Source organism: Homarus americanus, unplaced genomic scaffold (assembly GCF_018991925.1).
Source record: "Homarus americanus isolate GMGI-L3 unplaced genomic scaffold, GMGI_Hamer_2.0 scaffold40248, whole genome shotgun sequence".
NCBI lineage: Eukaryota > Metazoa > Arthropoda > Malacostraca > Decapoda > Nephropidae > Homarus > Homarus americanus.
The window spans coordinates 4,934,420-4,962,338 of record NW_024712526.1 but is presented as its reverse complement, the minus strand read 5'-3'; the positions used below and the strand labels follow the sequence as shown (position 1 = coordinate 4,962,338).

General features: G+C 42.8%; 1 long non-coding RNA gene across 1 annotated transcript in view; it reads left to right on the top strand.

Annotated features, from left to right (window-relative positions):
* LOC121863751 overlaps positions 1–10,581 on the top strand; it is a 65,175-nt gene extending 54,594 nt beyond the window's left edge. Inside the window, exon 3 of the long non-coding RNA XR_006088453.1 lies at positions 10,536–10,581. This is a non-coding gene — a long non-coding RNA (uncharacterized LOC121863751). The remainder of the gene's footprint in view (positions 1–10,535) is intronic.
* Positions 10,582–27,919: the final 17,338 nt, after the last annotated feature.

Genomic DNA, 27,919 nt, shown 5'->3' with positions numbered 1-27,919 from the left:
TTACATATTATATTCACATATAATGTTTCAGCAAAGGTTCAACAGTTGTGGCAGACAACAATATACAGTATATACTGTATATGTATTTTTTTTTATTGCTGTACATGTATTAAGGCATACTGTAGGTCCCTTTGTCCCGGTCAATAACACGGTTCATCGCTGCTAACTTACCATTCCAGATCTCTGAACATAAGATGCACCAAACTAAGGTACAGAGGCAGACACAGGAACACATTCCTTATTTGGAGGCAAAGTTTCTTCAGTTATTACCTCCTCTCTTTGTGGGGTGCTGGCAGTAATAAACTGCCGTACATCAGTGTTGTAGGGTCTCTTGCCCAGGGCTCCAGCAACTATGAAAATGATTAAATTAGATATAAAATTATCTTGAGATAATCCCCTGTACAGCCGGGCAGCGGATGGGAGTGGGTGAGAGGGAGGTCGTGTGCGCCGAGCAGTCTGCGCACGGCACTCGTATGTTGCAGGCGCGCCTCTCCGCTCTTAAACCCTGGCCGCACACTCTCTCACTTTGGTTACTTCACATATACTTTACGTGTGAGTGACACTCCTGCCTCCAGGTCACTAGTGATGAAGAAAAGCGTGTAAACTTTGATGTGTACTCCTTTGTGTTTATGCCGTAATAAACGACAGTATTATGAAGTGAAAAGTTCAACACCAGCTGGCAAGATACGGTAAGTCTCTTCTGGGCACTCTTTTATTTCAGCATCTTTCAGTGCGAAAACGCATTGTACGCCGGTCAATATTGTAAAAAAAAAGTCGATGATAGTATGCAGTGTGATCGGTGCTTCAGGTTACGATACTTTGATCTTTTATGTTGCTTCACCCCAATATGAGTCGTGACTATAACCGTGGAAATAATAGTGTGCTAATCCATATATATATATAAATATATATATATATATATATATATATATATATATATATATATATATATATATATATATATATATATATTACAATGCAGAGTGGTCGGACAAGGGGGTCGGTCCATCTCACGATTCCTAGTATTCAGCAGCCAGCGAGTTGCCTCACTCCCCTGGCAGTATACCAGGACACCGGAGGGTTGTTACACCATCGACAATTAGACCCGATACCATGGTGAGTGTACAAGAGGGAACCCCATCCTTTACTCTGGTACGAATCGACATCGTGGCCATTCGCTCGCAAGGCGAACTCTTATCAGTGTGCATATACCCTCACCACAAGAAAAAAAGATGTATGTAATGGTAACCTCCATTCATCCGTCCGCACAACAATGTCGTTTACGTTCAATAAATTCTTAAAGGCTTTTCAGATCGCGAAAAAAAATGTGGCATTCCACGTCATATAACAAAAATAAGTTCAAAAGTAATAAACACGATTTTCTGTATTCATTAATAATTATAGCCAGTGTTCTTGCAACATGTTGGTGACGGCATAGGTCATGGTGGTGTCCGCTATCCCGTTTCATGTGTAAGCTGTTAGCTTCTCACAGGCGACCTACAGGTATGTTGTCATTTGAGAGAGTAGCTTCACACCACGGCTATCTATCTGCTAGACTGTCTATTGCCGCCACAAGTAAAGTGCTGGGAAAAGACAGTATGAAACACCAGAGGAGGATGGGATTATCCTCAGTCCATATAGTAATAAACAAACAGAAGCATTAACAACCATAGCCCAGGAGAGAAACTGGAGCCTTCTCTAACTCCCCCTCATTGGGCGTCCGCCAGGAAGGACAACCTTACCCCAACCAAGTAGTACTTAAAAGTTACTGGAATATCAACTACGGTATTTTGTTGTGTAAAAGAACGATCTGTCCACCTACTTCCCCAAAGGAAAAAACGTACGAACACCCAAGACTCCCTAAGTCCGTACCTCCCGAGCGGCGTCCAATAGTTTCTTCCTGGACAGCCTCTGTCAATCAGCTGCTGCTTTTCACACACACACTTTGTGATGACCGCAGGTGCCGAGTCTTGCTGTCACCTGCCTTAACATCAACTGAATATTTTCAATGTAATAATGCAAATTCTCCTTATAGCCGAAAGGATCCAGATCGCCCTTATATGCCTTGGACTCCTTCGCTCTCAAGTTAAAGAATTTATCTTTAGGGATTACACAAGCCTGCCGTCGGCCTTGAACGCTAGTGATCTTTTAGCAATATATATATATATATATATATATATATATATATATATATATATATATATATATATATATATATTATATTTTTTTTTTATTACCAGATCACAAACTGAACGACGGATCTTATTCAAAAACGTTGTCAGTGATCACATCTTACAAATAGCAATGAAATTCAGCAACTGCTAGACGATGCTGTTTGTGTTCCACAAGCAAAACTTGTGTACTTGTATTTTTTAGCAAATATTTTTTTTCTTAGACGTCGATAGTGGAATACAAAATATGGTGGCAAAAATGGTCGCCCAACGTCTACTGTACAGTACATACACAGCGACGCGCTCTGTGCCACTACGTTCTCTCAACACAACACTATTTTAATATCCAAGTTCTAGGTGGATGAAAATCTTTGTATCTTTTATCCGATATCACACTAGTTTATGAGACGTCTAGCCTTTGTGGCTCAGAATATAATGGGAGACGTTGACGGTGGTCAAGACTGGTTTATTAAAAATATTGCAGTCGTCTTATACTGTATTAAGAAGATATTCCTAAACTAATTGAGTGTGGCAAGGCTAGTGAAGCATATCTTAACGGTAAAGATAAAAAGATAGATGGCAAAAGAACTGGGGGGGGGATCATGAGAAGTGTTTAAGTGAAGCAGGACCACAATAAGCTACTAAATGCCCCCAAAGTTCCCAGGAATTTTGGATAGACTACCATAAAGTGACTTCCGTAGGTTGTGGGCGACAAAACAGGAAAGACTTATTGTTCTGTGATGCGAGCGAAGAATGTTGAGGTGTAGTAGCCTCGCCGAGCCTCAAGGGTGGCGCGTATCACCGCCAGCCTGTCTGTGACTCACACTGCCACCTTTCCTTCTTCACACACTACGTCTTTTGAACGGTAATTATGATAAATATTTTCTACAATAATCATCTTACACATAAGGATTGGTATCTTGAGTTTCATTAAAATTTCCTGACCGCTGTTGCATACAGTATACTGTAGTCAAAAATTTCGTGACATTCAAAGAGAAAAAATATATATTCATTTTATTAATATTATAAAATATAATATTTTAATCCATTTCAAAACAGAAAAGTTACTAGAATTCAGAATGCGCACCATAATGACCTGGTCAGTAATGTTGATAAAATATTGCAAGAATGATGGTGGTGGTGATGATACCTGTAAGGTTGACGGTGAGACAAGAGTATGGAGTGTCCGGCAGTTGGCTTCCTTGGTACTTAATGAACCATAATACTGTAGCTGGTAATCCGGATAAGTGGTACGACACGATACTTTATCAATTCGACATACCTGCACACTGACGCTTTTCCGCTATTTTTAAGTATAGTTCGAGGATGATTAAGTTTCCGTTAATTCACGTAATATATACTGTAATTAAAATTTAACCTATTAAGTGAGAGAAAAGGTGAAGTTAACAGTTGTTAGTTTTCATGGGATTTAAGAAAAACGTTTGCTCTAAATCTTTAGAATACAGATCTGGCGGCGAGATATGAAAAAAATTATTTCGAATTTACTTGAGAAGAGGCGATTTCGGCGATAAAAAAGAAACATAGGAATTATGTAAAGATATTAGCTGGAACGACCCACAGAGGTAACACTTTATGGAAGTTGGTCAAGTTGGGTAAAAAAATTTATAAGTGTAATCGGTGTCAAGCAAGTGACCGAGATATTTCCATTGGGTGGCGGATTCCGCTATTTTTACACCAAAGCTGATGACTCCAGAGCGCAGACGCTACAAGCAGTGCCGGATTTAGACCTGTGGAGGCCCATGGGCAGCCTCTTTGTGGAGGCCCCCCTCATTATAAGTACCCAAGAGGGTGGGGTGGCGAGTGAAGCGAACCTAAATATCTGGGAGTCCCGGGGGGCGCTGTAAGCCCCCCGGTTAATTTTACATGCATTTTCATTTATGTCCATAATGTCTTCTCTACAAATGTAAGTCACAACAAACATGGTGAAAATAAAATTAATGTTTTCGGTGATGATAGTGGAGTCTGTAAGCACAAACAATGCAGACAGGGTAACAAAGACGTCCGACCCTTACCTTTTTGTGACCATTCAACTAACATAAAACCTTACTGGAAAACATGTCTGGGAAAACCCAAGGAGATAGATACAATAGTTAAATACCAAGATTATTAAGAAAAAAAATAGAATGGTAGAAGTGAATAAAAAAAATCTAAGGTATGAAGTGTTTGAAAAATTTAAATACTCAGACCTTATTCCCGTTTGGCCTACAAATATATTAATAAGCATAAAAATTGCAGTAAAAATAGAAATCCTATAAATTAATGAAATAAAGATAAATATAAAAACCGACAGAAAAAAATCCTACAAGAAAGAATTTGAGGTAAAATGGGATAAACGATATAAAAGAGCTCGGTAGAATGGTAGAATAGTTCGCTTCACCCTTAGCACTGATGACCTACCTGGTCTGGACGGCCGACATCCTAATTATTGACACACGTTCTTTGTTACTTTATGAACTTAAATGTCCAGTGTTATTACAGGAGGAAACCGGTGAATCATTAGAAAACCTGTTATGTGTAGTAATCACAATGGATAACCCCCTTCTCACATCTGTCACACAGGAAAAATTAACTGACACATTAGCGAGAGATAAGCACATTACCGCTGTACCACCAACATGTTGGAGTAATACAATACCATACTAAAGTTCTAGAGTAGACAAAGAGATATATACTCGGGTAAATAAATATATGATTAAAGCCCGTTTTGGCTTTAATGGTTAACTTTATATTTTTGCTAATGTAATTTTGTGCTTTAATCATATCTGACCTTCATATACAAATGCTTAAAAAAATAATCTATAAACTATAAAAATCTTACCTTATTTTATTTAAAATTGTTAAAACATAAAGTTAACCTAACCTAACAAATATAGATAATCTTGTATTTAACGAAACACGAACCATTGACTTCATCCTAGACCACCGAAGGGTCAAAACGTACCTGGCGCTGCTCTGGCAGCAGCCAGGTCAACTGTTATGTTGGCCCATACCAACTCCCTCCCCTGAACCCTCCTCCCCACCGGAATATCAACAAGTTCTCCAGAAGTTACTATTTCATTTAGGAAAGTAATGGAACCAGTGTTGAATAGTGGTGAACAGTGCTTAAGTCAGTGAAAAACAACTCAACACTAACATCTGAGTCGTACCCAAGTAAGGTCCCAGGTACCCAGTGATAACTGCCCGTGACACTCAACAACACCGGCTATGTGTTAATCCGTCCACGATGGGGAGGTCTGGGATCACGGGGCCCGGACAAAAGCCCCTAGGACAAAAGCCCCTCAGAGTAAAAGTGCAAAATAGGACAGAAGCCCCCTGTTTTTATGTTAAAGAGGGGGTCATTAGAAATATTAAAAATATACAGATTTAAATATGAAATTATTACAATTTAAATAATTAGAATATAATAACCCTTTCAATTCTGATATAGAACATTATTAAATAAATAGAAGGAAAAAACGATACATTTTACCTTCATGTTCATTCTGTATTTACTGAGGTGACCCAAGGGTCCAGTGAGGTCACTGAATGTCAGGGGGAGTAATTACCCCAGTAGGCAAAACATACGTCATTGCAGATTTAATAAACATTCCTTGTATACTTTATAACTATAACAGAATTCCCGAAGGTTAGGTTAGAGAAGTGTTCATAAACTGTAAAAAAATAAAATCATTATTTTAAAATTTCTTATTATTTCTCCTGGGGGACTTTTCTCCTAGGGGGCTTTTGTCCTACACTCGCCCAGTATGGGCCAATAGGCCCGCTGCAGTTTCTTCCATTCTTATGTTCTTAAGACCATCTGTGAGAACTTAAGCCGGACACAGCATGGTGAATTTTACGTTTTTTGTGGACGTGAGATTACGATCAGTTAGTGAACCAAACTTAAGAGCGGACGACAACGCGCGCAGACGCGGCAGATTTTTCGGCTGACTATTTATGGTAAATAATTATTTCTTTACGTACAAAACACGTAGACATCATTTTAGTGTCATATGACTATTTTTTCGCCGTGTTTTATCCAGCAATTATCCCCTTTATGCATTCCCTGCTCACTTCAGTTGACGCAAAAGCGTTGATAGAGATTTTGTTTTAAGTCATCCAAAGAATATCTGTGGAAATAATGAACTAAATCAAACAACTAGTGTTAACCGTCTGCTTCACTATTACCAATTCTAGTAACTACACATCACAAATTAACACGAAGTTTCAGAAGGGTATCCAAACGGTATTATTATAGTTTCAGCCACAACCCGGTTAGGGTTATTGCAATTTTGTGTTTACCATTAGTTATGTCTTGTTAATAGGAACAACTTTTTCTAATACCACTTCCGTCGCAAATGGATATTAACCGAGAAAGTAAATTCACGTAAAAAATTAACGGAAATCTGCAGTCACCGCGTGGCGTCTGTTTGTTTACAGCTGACCGTTCGGTCCGAGCTTTACTCTCACGTCCACATAAAGCATAAAATTAAACCACGATGCTTCAATAAAGTTGCTTTCATTGGTACCAGATATCAAAATAAGCGCTTTCTGTTTAATAAGTGGTCCCCACTATATTAAACAAAGCACTTGGAAGTTAGGTAAGGTTAGGTAGGTTTTTTTGGTTGGTTAGGTCAGGCTGTATGGAAGGGGGTGATAAAAGTCCAAAACAACTCATTTCCGACAAAATTAAAGGTCATATCCGAATGAATTACACCAAATACCATGGGAAAAACAAAAATGTGGTCGAACAGTAGTTGTGGCTGAAACTATAAATTTACCATACAAATCAGGTACATACCTTAAATGTTTTCTGATTTTCATTCCTTAATAGCAAATAAAATATGCATTTTTACACCTTCAACACACACTTGTATCTGTCCGCCCAACCACAACCTGGCGTCATATTATCTCACAAAACAAAAATCCCAGGCATATCACTAAGAGCACATCAGGGTGTGATTCTTTCTATATCAGCAGCACAAGTCCGGTTTTAAACAATAACACTGTCCATTCAGGCACACTATAATCACGGGCGTAGGGTATATATTTATTTATCATTTCTACCACTTATCAGCTTATTAGCCGGTCGGACGGTTGGTCTCTTCTTGAGTAATTCTTTCATTGGCCAGTGTTAGTACAGGAAGAAACCGGAGTGCCCAGACTCTTTGATAAGTAACGACGTTCAAATTGCTGCTCCTTTTTAGTGTTAGTAAACAAAATAACAACCGTGGGACCTGGTGGATACTACTGGATGGTCGGACACTGGCGACGAGTCTGACAAGTTGAGAACTGCGCCCAAGTTGTGACGTAATGGCGGTCTCAACCAATTACCAGTCGACTACTTACTCACGAATCACAAATTCTGGGATAAATACCTTCCTTCCACCTGATTGGGTGGTGTAGTTGGTTAACTTAAAAATAAAGTACTTATCAGAATATACTGATGTATTTTAAAGAAAATTAAGGAACATTTTTGTAGTCAGAAGGTTTTTATTCCGTGTTAGATTTTCGGTACGCTTACTAATTAAATATATGAATAAATGTGTACAGTATTCCGAACAATGGAGTATTTTTCTAGGTGGATCATACTGCTATGCCTTAAACTACAATGCTTATAAGTAATGATGATCAGAAATTCATATTCACAATTTTCCGATTAGCAACAAAAAGTAAATGATCAAGTGCGTGATTCACTGAGGTAGGCTGACATGGCAAGTCCTTGTGAGATTAGATGGTTCATGCATGTGTTGCACGGAGGAGACCAAATGGGTCAGGAGATACTGTACGTGAGTCTGAGAGAAGAAGGGAGGGGTCAGGGGTAGGCCAAGAATGACATATGGGGAGATTGTAAGAAATGACCTGCAGAGTGCAGAACTAGGTCCAAATAGACCTTGGTGCAGGAGACTGCACAGCATGAAGTTGCTAACCCATGGTAAGCGGCCATAAAACGATGATAAATATATATATACAATATATATATATATATATATATATATATATATATATATATATATATATATATATATATATATATATATATATATATATATTAGCAGTAGTAGTAGTAGTGTGCAGTTTACATAATGATGATAATGTAAGCAGGAGGCGCATAGCAGACGATTGCCAATAGATTGACGACGGAGACGTAGAATGACGACTAATTTTGCGAGAGCCTGTATGGGTCAAAATTTGGATTCCCTGAAGATTTGTCACCCCAACTTATTTCACCTTTTAATTAAACACCCTAGCGCTAACCTAACGTATCCTCCTCAGGTAGCTATTGGGAGTTTAACCATCAGGTGAAATAAGCTGGGATGCCCAATCTTCAAGTGATACTAAAATTCCAATGATTTAGGCCGACTTGTAGTCTCACCCAAAAGTTCGTTAACCCTCCCAGCCAGCTATTGCTGCACTGCCTGCTTCAGACGTATGAACTTGAGTCTGTTACTTCGAACCTTTAGATTTATTCGTACCGGTTTCATATTCTGGTTAGTACTGAGACAGTTTCAAACATCTGAAGGAGGCAGTGCAGCTATAGCTGGTGGGAGAGTTAACGAACTTTTGGGTGAGACTGTACATACATCTTTGTAAATCCTTGGTAGTGAGTGACTTACTGTTGCCCCTATGGGAGGGCGTGGGTGCTCCAAGACGAGAGGCCTGGTTGTGGTTCACCAGCGTGTTTGTGGTGGCGTTATCAGTAGGAACGAGACACTGATGGCGGTCGGCGACAGTTTTATCATGCTGGTCGCTCGTTACCTCAGTGAATGCCACTTTAACGCCCTATCCAGCGAATGATTATATCGACGGGAGCGATCATCTCAATTTGCTAGTGATTACGAGAAACAGACGGATGGTGCATTACAGTATGGGAGACAAACTGGCTTGTGTGAGCAGCGATGGGCGTGTTTACATAGGAACGTACAGTCACTCATAAAAGAAACGGGCCCCCTGGGTGAGAGGTTTTGTAATTGGAAGCAGTTCAGTTCTGGTAACCTGACGTTAGGGGTGGGGATCACTGCCTTCTGCACTAATGACTGCCTCGGGTCATGTCTCGTTTCATGAACAACTAATACGAGGTGCATAATTATGTTACCTTTGGGCATTATATTACAAGACCCTAATATCATCACTAATTTAACCTTATTCATTGCATTATACCTACACTTTATATCCAAACTAAACTTATTCTGCAAAAAAAAAAAAGTTTTTCTTATATTTATTCGACCATGGTTTGAGTGGGTGTGTCGAGAGGGAGGGCAGAAATGTCCATAGGGGCAATATGGTCTCAAACATCGCGACGTAAGGATACCCTGTATGTTATTCATATGAGTTCAGTCACATTATAAACCTCCGTGGTCGTATACAGACAAATATGTCGGAAAATGGCTAAATGTTTGTTCGATATTTATTGCAGAATGAACAAACCTAGAGAAAGACTCCAACAGAGAGCACATGGGGTTAAGGGTGGTGTTGGAAGGACCGAAATTATCAGAAAACGTAAAGTTAACATAATTTTGGTATAATATATACACCATGTTTAGTTGTTCATGAAACGAGACATAACCCGAGGCAGTGGTTCATGCAGAAGGCAGTGATCCACCCCCTCCCCCCCCCACACCCCTTACATAGGTACACTGTTACCAGAACTGACCTGCTTCGTTACAAGATCTCTCGCCCAGGGGGGCCGTTTCTTTTATGAGTGACTACCATCGTTTAGTTTACGATCACATTGGTCAGTGTGGATGAGTATCTGGAGGCGCTCTATAATTTAAACACAAAGGGTTGATTTACCTCTTCAAAACTTAAAAAAATACTTATTAAGAATCATAGAATTATTTTCTAGACTGTCACAGCCAACGTCTTCCTCTTCCAGTCCGACCTAATTCTGATTTTTTTTCAAGATCACCCACCATTAATATCTCAACTTTTCAAACTCTATAAACTATCTACATGTATATATATCTTATCACCAGTTTTGCTAAACAAAAATTTAGTTATCAATTCAATGATTTCACCACTTATCAGCTTGCTAGCCGTTCGGGCGGTTGTCTATCCAGGAGGAAATCTGTAATGTTTGGTAGGGTCACACTGGATAACACCCGTCTCACGTATGGCCGAGCCAAGCAGGATTCGAACCCTTGACTTACTGGTGACAGATACTAGCTTCAACATTGTATCACCAAAACCCTCCAATTTTATCAATAAATATGATATGACAACTGCTCACCCTGCGACCTACACCATTCCCGTTGTGTTGTATGCCCTGGTGGTAACGACATAAAACACTATAAATTTATTCAAACTTAAAACTTTCACTAGCAATAGCCTCATCATTCATTAATGTTTGTGTTTTTCTCTCTGCAGATATGCTGCTCCGAATTTGCGAGAATCACCCATCCAATTGCGCCCAGTATTTTTTTCACGACTTAGTATCCAGCTTTGTTAAAGACTCCATAGACCTCGAAGTGTTAGTACCATCAGTCAACTTGAGTAGAATCGCGAGTGTCTGGTTAATATGTGAGTTAACTCAGTTGATTTATGACACCTGTGTACGGTATCTTCTAGTAATTTAAACTGTACTATATCGTTTTCACCTTTGTTCCACCACTTAGGAGTTCGGACTCTAGGATCAATACTTTTTATATTATAGAACAAAGTTTCACCACTGTGATGTGTTTAAACAGTTTGAGCGATAAAGTTTTCCAGCCTCTTCGTGTCACGTCACGCGGTGTGTGTGTGTGTGTGACGGGTCACTCTGGTGATAGTGTGCTACGCATCTTACGTGTTCTTCACTAAAATAGCATACTTATACAAATCCCCGACACATACAAGGGGAGGGGGTTTAATGATACACCAGCCTAAAGGCATAAACTGATGGAGTAAAGGGTTCTTCCCTTACACCCCAGGACCTGCCCCAACACCCCGAGCCCTGCCCCGACACCCCAGGTCCTGCCCCCAACACCCCGAACCCTACCTGACACCCCAGGTCCTGCCCCCAGCACCCCGAGCCCTGCCCCCGACACCCAGGACCTCCCCGACACCCCAGGTCCTGCCCCAACACCTGCCCTTTGACACCCCAGGCCCTGCCCCCTGCCCCAGCACCCCCTGCCCCCGACACCCCAGGTCCTGCCCCGAGCCCCTGCCCCGACACCCAGGTCCTGCCTGACACCCCAGGTCTGCCCAACCACAGCCCTGCCCCCGACATCCCAGGTCCTGCCCAGCACCCCGAGCCCTGCCCCGACACCCCAGGTCCTGCCCCAGCACCCCGAGCCCTGCTGACACCCCAGGACCTGCCCCAACACCCTGAGCCCTGCCCGACACCCCAGGTCCTGCCTCGACACCCCAGGTCCTGCCCAACACCCCAGCCTGCCCCGACATCCCAGGTCCTGCTCCAACCCCAGGCCCTGCCCCCGACACCCCAGGTCCTGCTCCAACACCTCAGGTCCTGCTTCAACACCCTGAGCCTGCCCCTGACATCCCAGGTCCTGCTCCAACATTCCGTGCCCTGCCCCGACACCCTAGGTCCTGCTCCCACCCCGACCCTGCCCCGACACCCCAGGTCCTGCTCCAGCACCTCAGGTCCTGCTTCAACACCCAGGCCCTTCCCGACATCCCAGGTCCTGCTCCAACACCCCGAGCCCTGCCCCCGACACCCCAGGTCCTGCTCCAACACCTCAGGTCCTGCTTCACCCCTGAGCCCTGCCCCGACATCCCAGGTCCTGCTCCAACATTCCGTGCCCTGCCCCGACACCCTAGGTCCTGCTCCCACACCCCGAGCCCTGCCCCGACATCCCAGGTCCTGCTCCCACACCCCGAGCCCTGCCCCGACACCCCAGGTCCTGCTTTACATCTCCTAGATTAAATACTTTACATTTTCCACATTAAATTTCATCTGCCATTTTTCAGACCATTCGATTTTTTTTTTAGATCTTCCTGTAGTTTTGCAGAGTCAGATTCAATTACACGCCCTATTTTAGTGTCGCCAGCAAATTTACATATGTTGCTGTCTACACCTATATATATCTCGTGTATGAATATAATAAATAGTAATGGCCCAAGTACTGAGCCTTGGGGTACTCCACTAGTGACGTTACCCCAATCGGATTTAGTGCCGTTAATGCTTACTCGCTGTTTCCTGTTTCCATGCCCTAGTCCATTTTAGAATATCTCCTCCAATTCCACGAGCCTCCACTTTATGTACTAGTCTTTCGTGGGGAACTCTGTCGAAGACTTTGCTAAAGTCAGGTATACCACATCATAATCGTGCCCGTAGTCCACTGATTCGAAAACGCTCCTACTCCTACCCTGACACCCCAAGTCCCGCTCCTGCCCCGACACCCCGAGTCCTGCTCCTGCTCCTGCCCTGGGGTAGTGAGGGAGGGAATGGTAGTGAAGGGGAGGGTAGTGGGGACGGGAGGGTAATGAAGGAAGGGAGGGTAGTGAAGGAGGGAAGGGTAGTGAAAGGACAGAGGGTTGTGGGGGAAGGAGTAATGGGGAGGGAGGTGGGAGGGGTAGTGGGGAGGGAGGTAGTGAAGGAGGGAAGGAAGAAGGTAGTGAAAGGAGGGAGGGTGAGGGGGAGAGGGGGATGGGGAGGGGGGTAGTCGGGAGGGCAGGCTAGGGAGGAGGTGGTGAGGAAGGAGGTAGGGTCGTGGTGAGGAAGTGAAGGACGGGGAGGGGGAGGGGGTGGGGAGGGGGGAGGGGGAGGAGGAGGGAGGGAGGAGGGGGGAAGGTAGTGAAGGGGGGAGGAGGGAGGATAGTGGGGGAGGGTAATGGGAGAGGGGAGGGTAGTGAAGGAAGGAAGGAGGGAAGGGTAGTGGGGGAGGGGGGGAGGGGGGGGGAGGAAGGGTGGGAGAGAGGAGGGTAGGGAAGGAAGGAAGGGTAGTGGGGGGAGGGAAGGGGGTGGGGGAGGGAAGGTTAGGGAGGGGAGGGAGGGGGAGGGTAGTGGGGGGAAGGGAAGGTTAGGGAAGGGAGGGAGGGAGGGGGAGGGGAGGGAAGGGTAATGGGAGAGGGGAGGGTAGTGAAGGAAGGAAGGGTAGTGGGGGAGGGGAGGAAGGGTAGTGGGGAGGAAGGGTAATGGGAGGGGGAGGGTAGTGAAGGAAGGAAGGGTAGTAGGGGAGGGGAGGAAGGGTGGGGGAGGGAAGGGTAATGGGAGGGGAGGGTAGTGAAGGAAGGAAGGGTAGTGGGGAAGGGAAGGGGTGAGTGGGGGGGGAAGGGTGGGGGGTAGGGGGGGGTAGGAGGAGGGGGAGGGAAGGAAAGGGGAGAGAGGAGAGAGTGTGGAGAAGGGGAGGGTAGTGGGAGAGGGGAGGGTAGTGGGAGAGGGGAGGGTAGTGAAGGGGGGAGAGAAGTGGAGGGTAGTGAGCGAGGGAAGGGTAGCAGGTTAATGAGACCATTTGTATGTGGGTCACGGTGGAGGGTCAGGCCAGTACTACATAACTCTACCGCCAATGATACCCTGCCTCCCTTCCCTTCACCTACCCTCCCTCCTGTCCCTCTCTTCCCTTCACCTACCCTCCCTACCCCCTCCCTCCTCTTCACCTACCCTCCCTCCTGCCCCTCCCTTCCCTTCCTCTTGCTCCTCCTCTCTCTTCCATCTTCTGACCCCCCTTTCCTCTCCCGCCTCTCTTTCCTTCTCCCTCTTCTGCCTCACTTCTCTTCCTCCTGTCCCTCCATTATATCCCTATTATCCTTCCTTAACTTCCCTACTGCCCCTCATTTCCCCATCCTTCCATTATCTTAAAATAAGAATGAAGGAAACTGTGCCATGCTAGGCAGCCCTGTTTTAGTTAATGAAGATGTTTGGTAACTTGTTCAAAACTCATCCACAACTATTTTCCAAATCAATGTTTACCTATTTTACGACTAAAATTAAATTTGGTCTGATTTAAAGCCGCTGCTGTATGTTCGCTCCTGGTCTGATAGTTTAAGTATCTTAGTCAAATCACCTCCATTTAACCCTGACTTCGATTATATCGCCCTTCACTCTACGTCTCTCATGAGAAAGCAAATTCAGATCTACTAAGCTGTTTCAATACTTGTACTCAAGGACTTTGCCATTTGGCCGACTAACACCATTACGTCATATCACCTCCAGCCAATCAGCTTGTGCGGTGAAGCAGCAGTCATTTCCGCTTAACGTGTGTTCAGAATATCCGGGATGTGTGAGAGAAACGATCACACATATAAAATATACTCGTATAATGTGTCTAACCATTTAATACATCAAAGTCTCTATAACACACACACACACACACACACACACACACACACATATATATATATATATATATATATATATATATATATATATATATATATATATATATATATATATATATATATATATATATATATATATATATATATATAAAATCATTGTTAATGCTGGTGCTTCAACAACTACAGTAAGGTTATTAAGCACAACATACAGGGATATTTACTACACTATTGAACAATATTTAGAAAATAGGAAAGATGTACCTGTAGTTTCATGTCACAGTATTTCTGGACCTGCACTGTTATATGAAGTACTGTAGTATTACTAAACACGTCTGGGCTGGCAGTTTCCAGTCTTCAACACTTACCTGCACATGGTCACCGAAGTTTTTCGTCACCGCAGCTAGTGCGTTTTGACCAGTCGTCTCTTTAGTGATCGTCTGTAGATGTGATAGCATGTTGCAGTAGCACATGTTGAGAATTATTTAAGTAGTGGGAAGCTCGCAACGCTTACGTGTTCTGTAATACTAAATAGAATTCTGCAGGTGCTATTGTTAAGGAGACATTAACAATGAAACTTAGTATGTCATTTCCTGAATATCTTGTTCAAACACGTCGCCTTCTCTGATGTAGACTACAGTTCTTACCAATTATATAACTGTACAATGAAGTTCCTAACTAATATATTCCTTTTCACGATACCAAGTGTGTTGACTAAAGCTAGGTTAAAAATGTCCCATAGAAATGAGGCCCACTTAACCACTTTTCTCTCAACCAGGGTGACACATCCCAGCCTTGTATTACTTAACCAGGGTGACACATCCCAGCCTTGTATTACTTAACCAGGGTGACACATCCCAGCCTTGTATTACTTAACCAGGGTGACACATCCCAGCCTTGTATTACTTAACCAGGGTGACACATTCCAGCCTTGTATTACTTAACCAGGGTGACACATCCCAGCCTTGTATTAGCCTTGTATTACTTAACCAGGGTGACACATCCCAGCCTTGTAGGGTGACACATCCCAGCCTTGTATTAAACCAGGGTGACACATCCCAGCCTTGTATTACTTAACCAGGGTTACACATCCCAGCCTTGTACACTTAACCAGGGTGACACATCCCAGCCTTGTATTGTAACCAGGGGACACATCCATAGCCTTGTATTGGTTAGCCTTGTATTACTTAACCAGGGTGACACATCCCAGCCTTGTATTACTTAACATCCCAGCCTTGTATTACTTAAGGGTGACACATCCCAGCCTTGTATTACTTATCCAGGGTGACCATCCCAGCCTTGTATTACTTAACCAGGGTGACACATCCCAGCCTTGTATTACCAGGGTGACATCCCAGCCTTGTACCCAGGGTGACACATCCCAGCCTTGTATTACCAGGGTGACACATCCCAGCCTTGTATTACTTAACAGGGTGACACATCCCAGCCTTGTATTACTTAACCAGGGTGACACATCCCAGCCTTGTATTACTTAACCAGGGTGACACATCCCAGCCTTGTATTACTTAACCAGGGTGACACATCCCAGCCTTGTATTACTTAACCAGCACTTTGTATTACTTAACCAGGGTGACACATCCCAGCCTTGTATTACTTAACCAGGGTGACACATCCCAGCCTTGTATTACTTAACCAGGGTGACACATCCCAGCCTTGTATTACTTAACCAGGGTGACACATCCCAGCCTTGTATTAACTGACACATCCCAAACCAGGGTGACACATCCCAGCCTTGTATTACTTAACCAGGGTGACACATCCCAGCCTTGTATTACTTAACCAGGGTGACACATCCCAGCCTTGTATTACTTAACCAGGGTGACACATCCCAGCCTTGTATTACTTACACATCAGCCTTGTACCAGGGTGACACATCCCAGCCTTGTATTACTTAACCAGGGTGACACATCCCAGCCTTGTATTACTTAACCAGGGTGACACATCCCAGCCTTGTATTACTTAACCAGGGTGACACATTCCAGCCTTGTATTACTTAACCAGGGTGACACATCCCAGCCTTGTATTACTTAACCAGGGTGACACATCCCAGCCTTGTGTTGCTTAATTATGGCTACACAAATATACACATCATAGCTGAATACTAACATACATACATAAGTACACACGCCACCAAGGACACATACATACATACATACATACATACACAAGTACCTGTGCACATAACACTATGAATGAATACTAATATACATACATACACAAGTACACAACACCATGGATGAATACTAAAATACATACATACACAAATACACACATCATGGATTAATACAAACATACACATATATGCACGACGAAGTGTGAATACCAAAATACATGAACACATAGTACGCCATGTAATAAAAAGGAGAATAATTATCAAGGCAGAAGATGGTGTTGCCTCAGTCTGCCAGTATTAACACGTTTTATTATCGTGTCTTCACAGATAATAAAATATGTTTTCTTCTTTGGAATTCATCAACTGAGGAATTTTGCGATCGGCAGTTACGAGTCTAGTGTAATGTTCCTTGTATGTGAGAGTCGTGTGTTACCAGCCTTGTGTAATGTTCCTTGTATGTGAGAGTCGTGTGTTACCAGTCTAGTGTGATGTTCCTTGTATGTGAGAGTCGTGTGTTACCAGTCTAGTGTGATGTTCCTTGTATGTGAGAGTCGTGTGTTACCAGTCTAGTGTAATGTTCCTTGTATGTGAGAGTCGTGTGTTACCAGCCTTGTGTAATGTTCCTTGTATGTGAGAGTCGTGTGTTACCAGTCTAGTGTAATGTTCCTTGTATGTGAGAGTCGTGTGTTACCAGCCTTGTGTGATGTTCCTTGTATGTGAGAGTCGTGTGTTACCAGTCTAGTGTAATGTTCCTTGTATGTGAGAGTCGTGTGTTACCAGTCTAGTGTAATGTTCCTTGTATGTGAGAGTCGTGTGTTACTAGTCTAGTGTAATGTTCCTTGTATGTGAGAGTCGTGTGTTACCAGCCTTGTGTAATGTTCCTTGTATGTGAGAGTCGTGTGTTACCAGTCTAGTGTAATGTTCCTTGTATGTGAGAGTCATGTGTTACCAGTCTAGTGTAATGTTCCTTGTATGTGAGAGTCGTGTGTTACCAGTCTAGTGTAATGTTCCTTGTATGTGAGAGTCGTGTGTTACCAGTCTAGTGTAATGTTCCTTGTATGTGAGAGTCGTGTGTTACCAGCCTTGTGTAATGTTCCTTGTATGTGAGAGTCGTGTGTTACCAGTCTAGTGTAATGTTCTTGTATGTGAGAGTCGTGTGTTACCAGTCTAGTGTAATGTTCCTTGTATGTGAGAGTCGTGTGTTACCAGTCTAGTGTGATGTTCCTTGTATGTGAGAGTCGTGTGTTACCAGTCTAGTGTGATGTTCCTTGTATGTGAGAGTCGTGTGTTACCAGTCTAGTGTACTGTTCCTTGTATGTGAGAGTCGTGTGTTACCAACCTAGTGTAATGTTCCTTGCATGTGAGAGTCGTGTGTTACCAGTCTAGTGTAATGTTCCTTGTATGTGAGAGTCGTGTGTTACCAACCTAGTGTGATGTTCTTTGTATGTGAGAGTCGTGTGTTACCAACCTAGTGTAATGTTCCTTGTATGTGAGAGTCGTGTGTTACCAGCCTAGTGTAATGTTCCTTGTATGTGAGAGTCGTGTGTTACCAGTCTAGTGTAATGTTCCTTGTATGTGAGAGTCGTGTGTTACCAGTCTAGTGTGATGTTCCTTGTATGTGAAGAGTCGTGTGTTGCCAGTTAGTGTAATGTTCCTTGTATGTGAGTCGTGTGGTCAGTCTAGATGTTCGTATGTGAGAGTTGTGTTACCAGTCAGTGTAATGTTCATGTGTAGTCGTGTATTTACCAGTTCAGTGTATGTGAGAGTCGTGTATTACCCATTAGTGTAATGTTCCTTGTATGTGAGAGTCGTGTGTTACCAACCTAGTGTAATGTTCCTTGTATGTGAGAGTCGTGTGTTACCAGCCTAGTGTAATGTTCCTTGTATGTGAGAGTCGTGTGTTACCAGTCTAGTGTAATGTTCCTTGTATGTGAGAGTCGTGTGTTACCAACCTAGTGTAATGTTCCTTGTATGTGAGAGTCGTGTGTTACCAGCCTAGTGTAATGTTCCTTGTATGTGAGAGTCGTGTGTTACCAGCCTTGTGTAATGTTCCTTGTATGAGTCGTGTTCCTTACTCGTGGTAATTCTACATTCCTTGTCCTGCCGTTGATCTCTCGACATTGTCTTGCTTCTAAATCCCTGTTCAGGTGAATTCCATTTTAATTTTATATCAGTTTTGTCAACGTTATTAACACTGACTTTCTCAACCCCTCCACTTCTCTCCTACCGTCGGTATGTACAAGTATATCAGATATTTTAGTTCGCCCGATATACAGTATATGTTTTATCAGCGTTGCCTTATTTGCTCACACACACCCACAAGGTCTTGCTTTAGTAGAAGATAGTTACGATATTTTACTAAATTCAATGGAATATGAATAATTGTAAATAAAGGCGACAAGCAGAGAGTTTACACCGCCCTGGCTGCATCACACACACACACCTCTCCATTCACCTTCCCGGCGTACACCATTACCCCAACCAACACCCGGTAATTTGGCATAATTTATATCAAGCTTAGCACACCATCAATATTCCTCACCGAAACTACTATCATCAGGTTTACTGGATGGGAGCAACAGCAGCAGCAGCAGTATTGTGCCTCCTGCAGTATGAAGCTTCCCCGGGCTAAACCATCATTCAAAGACGGGTCACAAGTCATCACTTAAAGGTATCATCCTAGGAGACCCATGATTACAAAGAGCAATAACAGGCATTACCCGAACCCTAATGTGCCGTGATCTAGCCCTTACACCCACCCACCATTACCCAATTTAGGGATCGCTTCTTAGATTGGCTCGTGGTTGAGCGCTGTGGATACACCAGTTTTTTGGGCGGGATTACAGGCGCGCGGTGGGAGGTGAAGGTGAAGGTGAATTTAATACTGCGCCTAGCCCCGCCTGTCACTTCGGGAGGATACATAGTTATTAATATTTTGGTGTTTTATAAGTGTGTGTGTCATTTTAACGGAGTTAATAATTAAAGTGATGGGGATGTGTATAGCATGTGTGGTGTCTCGCCCGGGGCCGGACAGAGGTGCATCACATTTCACTCTCACAGTTCTTGCTATTTCCCCCCATTTTTTTATCATTATAAACGATACCAGTAATACCGAGTTACTTATAATACTTTATAATACTAGTAGTAATGTTGCTGATGCACAAACTTCATAAAAAATATAAACTTTGAAACTGAAGCTGATTTTCTAACGCTGCTTAACACGTTCTATTTATTTCAATGACCCATATGTTTGTGGTGAACATACAGTATACGTTGGTTAATTTTTTGTTGCCTGAAAATGAATAAAACTTCGCTTTGTAACCCAGTGTATACAACGAAAGTACAGACTTTTGAAAGCTTTCTAGGTTCTGTAATATTCAGCCAGGTAACGAGTATAGAATTCGGCCAAAATGGCCCTTAAAAACACTAGTTAACCAAAATATATCTTGAAACTCACTCGTCTGTTAATACACCTCCAGTATACTCGGGTTGTGTACTACAGTATGTCACTTCCCTTATACATTTAGCAGAACACAAATAACTTAAGACACGTGAAGATTAGGCGCCCTAGTTTATTTCACCCGATGATTACCCTAATGCTAACCTAACCTAACCTCACCCCTCCAGATAACGTTAGTGTTTAATATCCGATAACCTAAGCTGGGGAGCCTAATTTTCTGGTGATCCAAATAATCTTTACAAAGAGGATCATGACTGTACATACAAATTCCAAATAGCAGGAGTAGAGGTTAGGTGTAACAGTGACCTGGTGTAGTGAGCAGTGTAGAGGTTTGGTGTAACAGTGACCTGGTGTACTGAGCAGTGTAGAGGTTTGGTGTAACAGTGACCTGGTGTACTGAGCAGTGTAGAGGTTTGGTGTAACAGTGACCTGGTGTAGTGAGCAGTGTAGAGGTTTGGTGTAACAGTGACCTGGTGTAGTGAGCAGTGTAAAGGTTTGGTGTAACAGTGACCTGGTGTAGTGAGCAGTGTAGAGGTTTGGTGTAACAATGACCTGGTGTAGTGAGCAGTGTAGAGGTTTGGTGTAACAGTGAGCTGGTGTAGTGAGCAATGTAAAGGTTTGGTGTAACAGTGACCTGGTGTAGTGAGCAGTGTAGAGGTTAGGTGTAACAGTGACCTGGTGTGTGTGCAGTGTAGCAGTGTGTAGTGAGGTTTAGGTGTACCTGGTGTAGTGAGCAGTGTACCCTGGTGTAGTGAGCAGTGTAGAAGGTTTTGGTGTAACAGTGACCTGGTGTAGTGAGCAGTGTAGAGGTTTGGTGTAACAGTGACCTGGTGTAGTGAGCAGTGTAGAGGTTTGGTGTAACAGTGACCTGGTGTAGTGAGCAGTGTAGAGGTTTGGTGTAACAGTGACCTGGTGTAGTGAGCAGTGTAGAGGTTTGGTGTAACAGTGACCTGGTGTAGATGTTAAACATAAAAACTATCAAGCGAGCTACCTTCACCATCACCAGTTCACGAGGGTGTAAGTCTGCACTATCAAGAGAGCTACCTTCACCATCACCAGTTCACGAGGGTGTAAGTCTGCACTATCAAGAGAGCTACCTTCACCATCACCAGTTCACGAGGGTGTAAGTCTGCACTATCAAGAGAGCTACCATCACCAGTTCACGAGGGTGTAAGTCTGCACTATCAAGCTACCTTCACCATCACCAGTTCACGAGGGTGTAAGTCTGCACTATCAAGAGAGCTACCTTCACCATCACCAGTTCACGAGGGTGTAAGTCTGCACTATCTACCTTCAAGTTCACGAGGTGTAAGTCTACTATCTACCTTCACCATCACCAGTTCACGAGGGTGTAAGTCTGCACTATCAAGAGAGCTACCTTCACCATCACCAGTTCACGAGGGTGTAAGTCTGCACTATCAAGAGAGCTACCTTCACCATCACCAGTTCACGAGGGTGTAAGTCTGCACTATCAAGAGAGCTACCATCACCAGTTCACGAGGGTGTAAGTCTGCACTATCAAGAGAGCTATCCGTCGACAGTACTGGAGACAAACAACTGTCATGGAGTTGCTCTCTTTATGGACAGGCTAAAATGCTTCAACCTCACGCCCTCCTACACTCCCACCTCACCGCCTTCAGCCGTGGAGGATTCTACAACGACAGAGGACCAAGGCAGTTATAACAGGTGAGACTTTAGGTACTGTGTGTGTGTGTGTGTGTGTGTGTGTGTGTGTGTGTGTTTCTATGCCTTGAGGGAGGTTTAATGCTGTGTGTGGGAGGTATACTACACCCAGAAATAAAAATTAATAAGAGTGACTCATATCCATCTCTGTACAAAGACAAGGTATGATAGGCAGCAGGGTGGAAGTACAATACATAATCTGATGCTCACTTCCCGCCACATGGACATCATGCCTGTAAGCAGAGGAGTTCAAAACACAAATTCCAAAAGCAACAGTAGTACCTTCAACAACAGAAGCAGCAACAGCAGCCTCAACAACCTAAGCAACAGCAGTAGCCCCAACAACATCAGCAGAGCAGCCCCAACAGAAACAGCTGTAGCCCCAACAACAGAAGGGGAGCAGCCCCCAAAACAGCAGCAGCAGTCTCAACAGGAGTATGAGAAGCAATCATAAAAAAAAAACCAGATATACCAGGGCACTCAAATATTCAGCAGTCAGGTTTCCGAGGACAGAAGACCATTGCTACTGTCCACTAAGCTAAAGGTAAAGAGGTACGGTAATCAACATTGTGTTTGTTTCCAAACAATGCAAGTCTCCATTGCTGTAGTTTATGTGGAGGACCTTTCTTCTGTTTAAAAGGAAAAATTTATGCAACTGGTATGAGAAGTGTAACATTGTATGGCAGTGAAACATGAGCAGTTAAAGAGGATGAAATACACAGGTTTGAACGAGCTGAAATGAGAGCAGAGAGTTGGATGCACAATGTAACACTGAAAGATAGGACGCCCTGTTCTTAGCAGCAGCTGTGATATTGAGAGTATTGGCAAAGTTTTGTGTAAGGGTAGACTGAGGTGGGCCAAAAAGTTCATGGGTCTAAATGTGCAAGACGAAAAATAATATTGGGAGAGGTTGAAAGAAATGGCATTAGAGTTAAGAACCTAGCGAGAGAGGCTGCAAGTGACTACTGTACTGTACACAGAAAGGAGAACTGCCATCAAGTAATCAAGGTTAACCCAAGCAGGTGTGGAAAGTATTGATGGTGATGTAATTTTGATGCATTTAAAAATTTTATTCTGCAAAGAATTTTTTTTTTTTTGTAATGAACAAAACTTTAACACCACTTAAACCTACATTCTATGCATGTGATATTATGTGCTGAACATAATCATTAAACAATGTTGTATGCATTTTTGTATACAGTGCATGTGTGCACATGAGGACATCTCCACTAAATAATTTTTGGTCACTGCTAGTGCTTCCTCATCACCACCCTAGCCATTCATGATCTGGGTGTCAACTTCTCCTCATTGAAAAACTCGAGAGTAAGCCCATGCACCCATAGATAATAGATAACATCCCTATAACATCCTACACACTTGTCTGCCACCTTTCCTTTCTCATACAACCTTTGACATTGTCTGGTAACAGTAGAGGGCTGACAGCAGTCTTCTGGACTCAAGATAACCTCCTGCAGGATTCACAATAGTGTTCCAGCTACCTAGTGAAACCTCAGTGTGGGATGCATTTTTCAATGTTTGTTCTCTCGGATGTGCTTGTGTTAGGGAACTTGACTTGGAAGTTTCTCCAAACCAGGATGACTGTGATAGCACTGTGCTCGTGTGAGAGTCTGAACAAAGGTGTCATAGCACTTTTCCTAGGTCTGGCTGTGTACAGTGTAATGATGATTTTCATAATAACAAATTTGAGAGCCTGAATAAAAGTTGCCCTTCCTTTCGGGTCCAACTGTGACCAGTGAAAAATTACTATGGTTGTACAGTGAAGTCATTCTGTCAACAATGATTTAACTATGTATGGTCCCCATAAGTACAGTCCATTGACTTTATTATTGTTATTATTATTATTATCATTATTAGCTTGCTGTGTGATTGGGAATGACCGGAAGTGGGAGAATTATTGTATTACTGTACTGTATAGTACTGTACTAACTAATAATATGACGTGTAAATTTGGTGAAATAAATACCCTAGGATTGTTAACCTTTGATCTGTTTATTCTTCTCATTTTCTCTTAAGTTATAATAATTCTTGAAGTATTCCTCCACTACAAGAGGTCATAATAATAGTGATTACATTAAACAGTATGATAATTGAACAGCATGGACTGAACCCTAACAAGTGGGACCAAACAGACTGTGAAGAGCTGCAGAAAGATCTCTATGAGCTTCAAGAATAGTTGAAGAAATGGCTGCTAAGATTCAATGCCAAGAAAAGCAAGAGGATGCACTAGGGATGCATCAACAGTAAGGAAGCGTATCATACAGTGGTCCCTCGGTTAACGAGCACAATTCGTTCAAGAAGGTTGCTCGTTAACCGAAACCATTGTTTCAATGGGTTTTTGGGTAATTGGTTCCAACTCACCGAAAATTCCCTAAAATCAACAAAAAAGGTAGTAAAGTACACTTACTTTGAGGTGTTAAGTAGAAGGCTCCTGGATGATGATGATGGGAATTAGAATGGGGGTGGAGGAGAAGGGAGAAGAGAAGGCATTGTGGTGAAAGAGAAGTCACCCCATGGTACCATTTCACCCATAAAATTTTAGTTTTCTTGGTGTAATTCAAGATTATTTTCTTTAAATCAACACTGCACTGCATTTGTATATATTGTCAATATGTAAAATAAATTTCAAATTGACCAATAATTTGCTTGGAAACACAGAAAAGACACAGAGACTGACGCCTGTATGGTGTGTTGACAGGCTGTTTGGCACGCAAAAAAAATAGCTTCCTATACTTCAATTATGTTCAATAATTGTTAAAATGACTAAAAAAATTTAATATAAAACATTTAAAATTATTGAATAGTACAAACTTCTTGATATTTACTAAAATAGTATGGAATTTAAGCCCTAGAACCGATTACTGTATTGGCGGACTAATACTACAACTGGTGGACCGCCAAATGCAAGCGAAAACATGTGGAGGGTCGCTCGTTAAAAACTTGTTAATCGAGGGATTGCTCGTTAACCGAAGTTAAGAATCTTATGGAAGGTAATTCGTTAACCGAGGTGCTCGTTAACCAATGGGACGAAGAAGCTGCATTATTATAGTGAATGCGAATAGGACCTGGGTGTGTATGTTGACAATGAACTGAAGTTCTCGGGCCATTGTGAGAAGAAGGTGAATTGAGCAACTAAATTATTAGGTCTTATAAGAAGGTCTTTCAGATATCTAGATGGTCTGTCCCTCGTAATGATCTTCAAGAGTAAGGTACTTCCCCGCCTGGAATACAGCCACCCCGTCTGGTCTGATCCCCGAGATATACTAAGGACTGTCAGTTGATTGAAAATGTCCACAGGAGGGCCAGCAGACTGTTGCCTGCACTTTGGCACCTCAGCTATCCAGAGAGATTAAAGTGCCTGCAACTGCCTAGCTTTTACTACAGAAGGGCAAAGGGCACTACTCAGGTGAGTGTCCTTACCTGGAGCTGGCGAATGCCTGCCCCACAGGGGGTCATAGCTTGAGCCTTGAGGTTGAAGAAGCTGCAAGTCCAGAAAACTGTGAGGGCAAACTTTTGCGGAGTCAGAGTTGTGAACTCTTGGAACAACTTGCCAAAAGTGATGTGATGGCACTGAGTGTGAGGTGTTTCAAGACCATACTTGACAAGCACTGGAACAGGCTCTGATACATTCAGGAGCCAGTGCAAGCCCAGTACTTGCCAACAGTGCATAAGAGACGTGACCAACCGCCAAAGCGGCTAACGAACCAATCAGTGGCGAAGAGGATAAAAGGAAAAAGTATCACAAATTGTAAAAAAAATTCTCAGTTAAAGCCTTAGCTACTAAGCTATGACATTAATTCTGTTGTTCATTAGTGTTTAGGGGAATATTAAGTCTTGGACTTTTACATAGAGACATCATATCGCTGATCCTTCTAGACCTCATTATACGGAGGTCCTCGGGTTACTAATGAGCTCCGTTCCTGAGGATGTTTTTAAGTCGGAAATGTATGTAAGTTAGAACACATACCCTATGTGCACTATATCATAGTCTAAGTCCTTTTATATACAGTATCTCGAATCACTTAATTTAACCCTTTCACAGAGGGAGGTTACCCTAAACTGAATAAAATCATCTGGAGGTAGACAGAATAAAGTGGCAAGTACGTGACACGCGGTGAAAGGGTTAAAAGAAAAGAAGAAATTGAACGAGAAAATACAGTAAAGGAAACTAAATTTAAAGTTTAACACTTACATTGAAAGCTGGGACTGACTTGCATGTAGAGATGGGCATTTGTAGGCGTGACAGAAGTTTTATTGGGATGGTTGAACTGAAACTTTCTTGTTTTCGTCATAAATCTCTGAAGCATCGTAGATATTCAGTACAGGTATTACCTCTATGAATTTGAGTAAATCTAGCTGTGTTGGTTTCTTAATGTTCAAATTTAAACAATCCTTCTTCAATAAGCCTGAAACCATCTGCCATTTCTTTTGTAATGAATCTCTTTGGTTCTGGAGTTTCAGCTTCCTCTACATCCCCGACAAAATTTACTTCTCAAGTTCAATCGGGTCCTCAGTGCTTAATTCTTTAGCATGAGACTCAAGCAACTGAGTGACATCATTCTCATGAATATCAAGCTGGAATTGATTCCCAGGGTCTACCACTGTCTGTGTCACTTCCCCAACACCTTTTTAAAGCCCCAGAAATCGTGGACAAACTGTGGGCAGTGTTTTTTCCATGCACCATTTGCCCTTACCTTGAACCGGCTAAACCAACCCATACAAGCAACAAAATCTTTCCCATCACTTTCACCACCACATTAAGCCTTCAAGTCAGTGTGCAATCTTCTCACTTTTTTTTTAATCAAGGCTAGACTTACAGGCAAATCCCATTGATTTTGATCTTCCACCCATGTCAATAATGATCTTTTGGTATCACAAGTGAGTGCACTGATGCAGATCATTTTACAGTCTAAAAATTTGTCTGCCTTTCAAAATTGTTCCAACCGTTAACCGATAGAAGCCCAACGCTTTACCAAAGTTATGAGTGTGTTTCGCCTTATGCAGAATGTTTAATTAATCAACTTTCACTTCCATTGTAATTGTTTTCCTTTTCTTGGATGCACTACTATCACTTGCATCAGGTTTGCATTTGGGAGCCATGATGAGCAAAAAAGAGTTAAGCAAAAAACAATGGTTTGCACTTGATCACGCACGTTAATGGTGAGGGTAAAGCGTATTGACGCTCAAGGAATGTAGCTGGGTGACGCTTCATTTCCCACCCGCCACTCCGCCTAGCCGCTTCGCCATGCAAACAGGTTTCCGTACGTAAATACTTTCGCAAAGGTCCAAGCTGTGGAGACACGGTCGGCGAAGGTGAAACGACTGCATCCCCTGGTTCTGCCAAAATTGCAGCAACTGACTATGACGCCCAAGGAGTTCGCCAAGCTTCAAGCCATGTGTACCACTCTGACGCGGGTGAGGGAGAAGGTGACTTCCGGGGAGGAGGCTCAGGCTAGAGATGGGTCTGTTTACAAGGTTGTTTGTATTAATGGTCTGTTATGTAGGTCTTGTGTGTCATCCAAGCAACCAGCCAAAGTGGGTCAGTTTTTACTGGTTGTCCCTGCTGAATGTCGTAGCAACATTCTTACTGTAGCTCACGAAAGCCCTCTAGCAGGACACTGTTCTTGTAGGAAGACTTTGTGAAGGTTGCCGACCAGTTTTACTGGCCAGGTATGGGAGCGGATATTAGAGCCTTTTGTAGGAGTTGTGATCAGTTCCAGCGTATGTCCGCCAAGGGTAGAGTCCGTCCCGTTCCTCTTAAACCCTTACCCATCATTACAGAGCCATTTTCTCGGGTAGCCATAGATTTTGTTGCACCGTTCTCACCCCCTTCCTCTAAAAAGCCTAAATTATATCAAGCTAATTTGTTAAGGAAATATAATTGCAGGGCCCACATTAACTTTGCTCGTGTCCTTGACGACGTTCCCAAGCTCGAGTCAGTCGAGGCACTACCCTGCAAGAGTTCCTGTGAAGTTCAGGCGCCAGACTCGGATGATCTTGGTTGCCAGTTACCGATAAAACCGGACGGGATTTAAGAATCCTCTACAACTGCCAATAGGCCCAAACTTAAACCTGGACTGAAGTGGATCCCACGTGCAGTTCCTTGATACGGCCTTACGATATTTGGACATCAAGTTCCCACTTATTCTTTTTAATGTGACCATTCTCTATTCTTTATTTTGCTCTGTATATTTAACCATTTGTTGTAGGACTATTAAATGTTTTGTTGTATTAATCTTA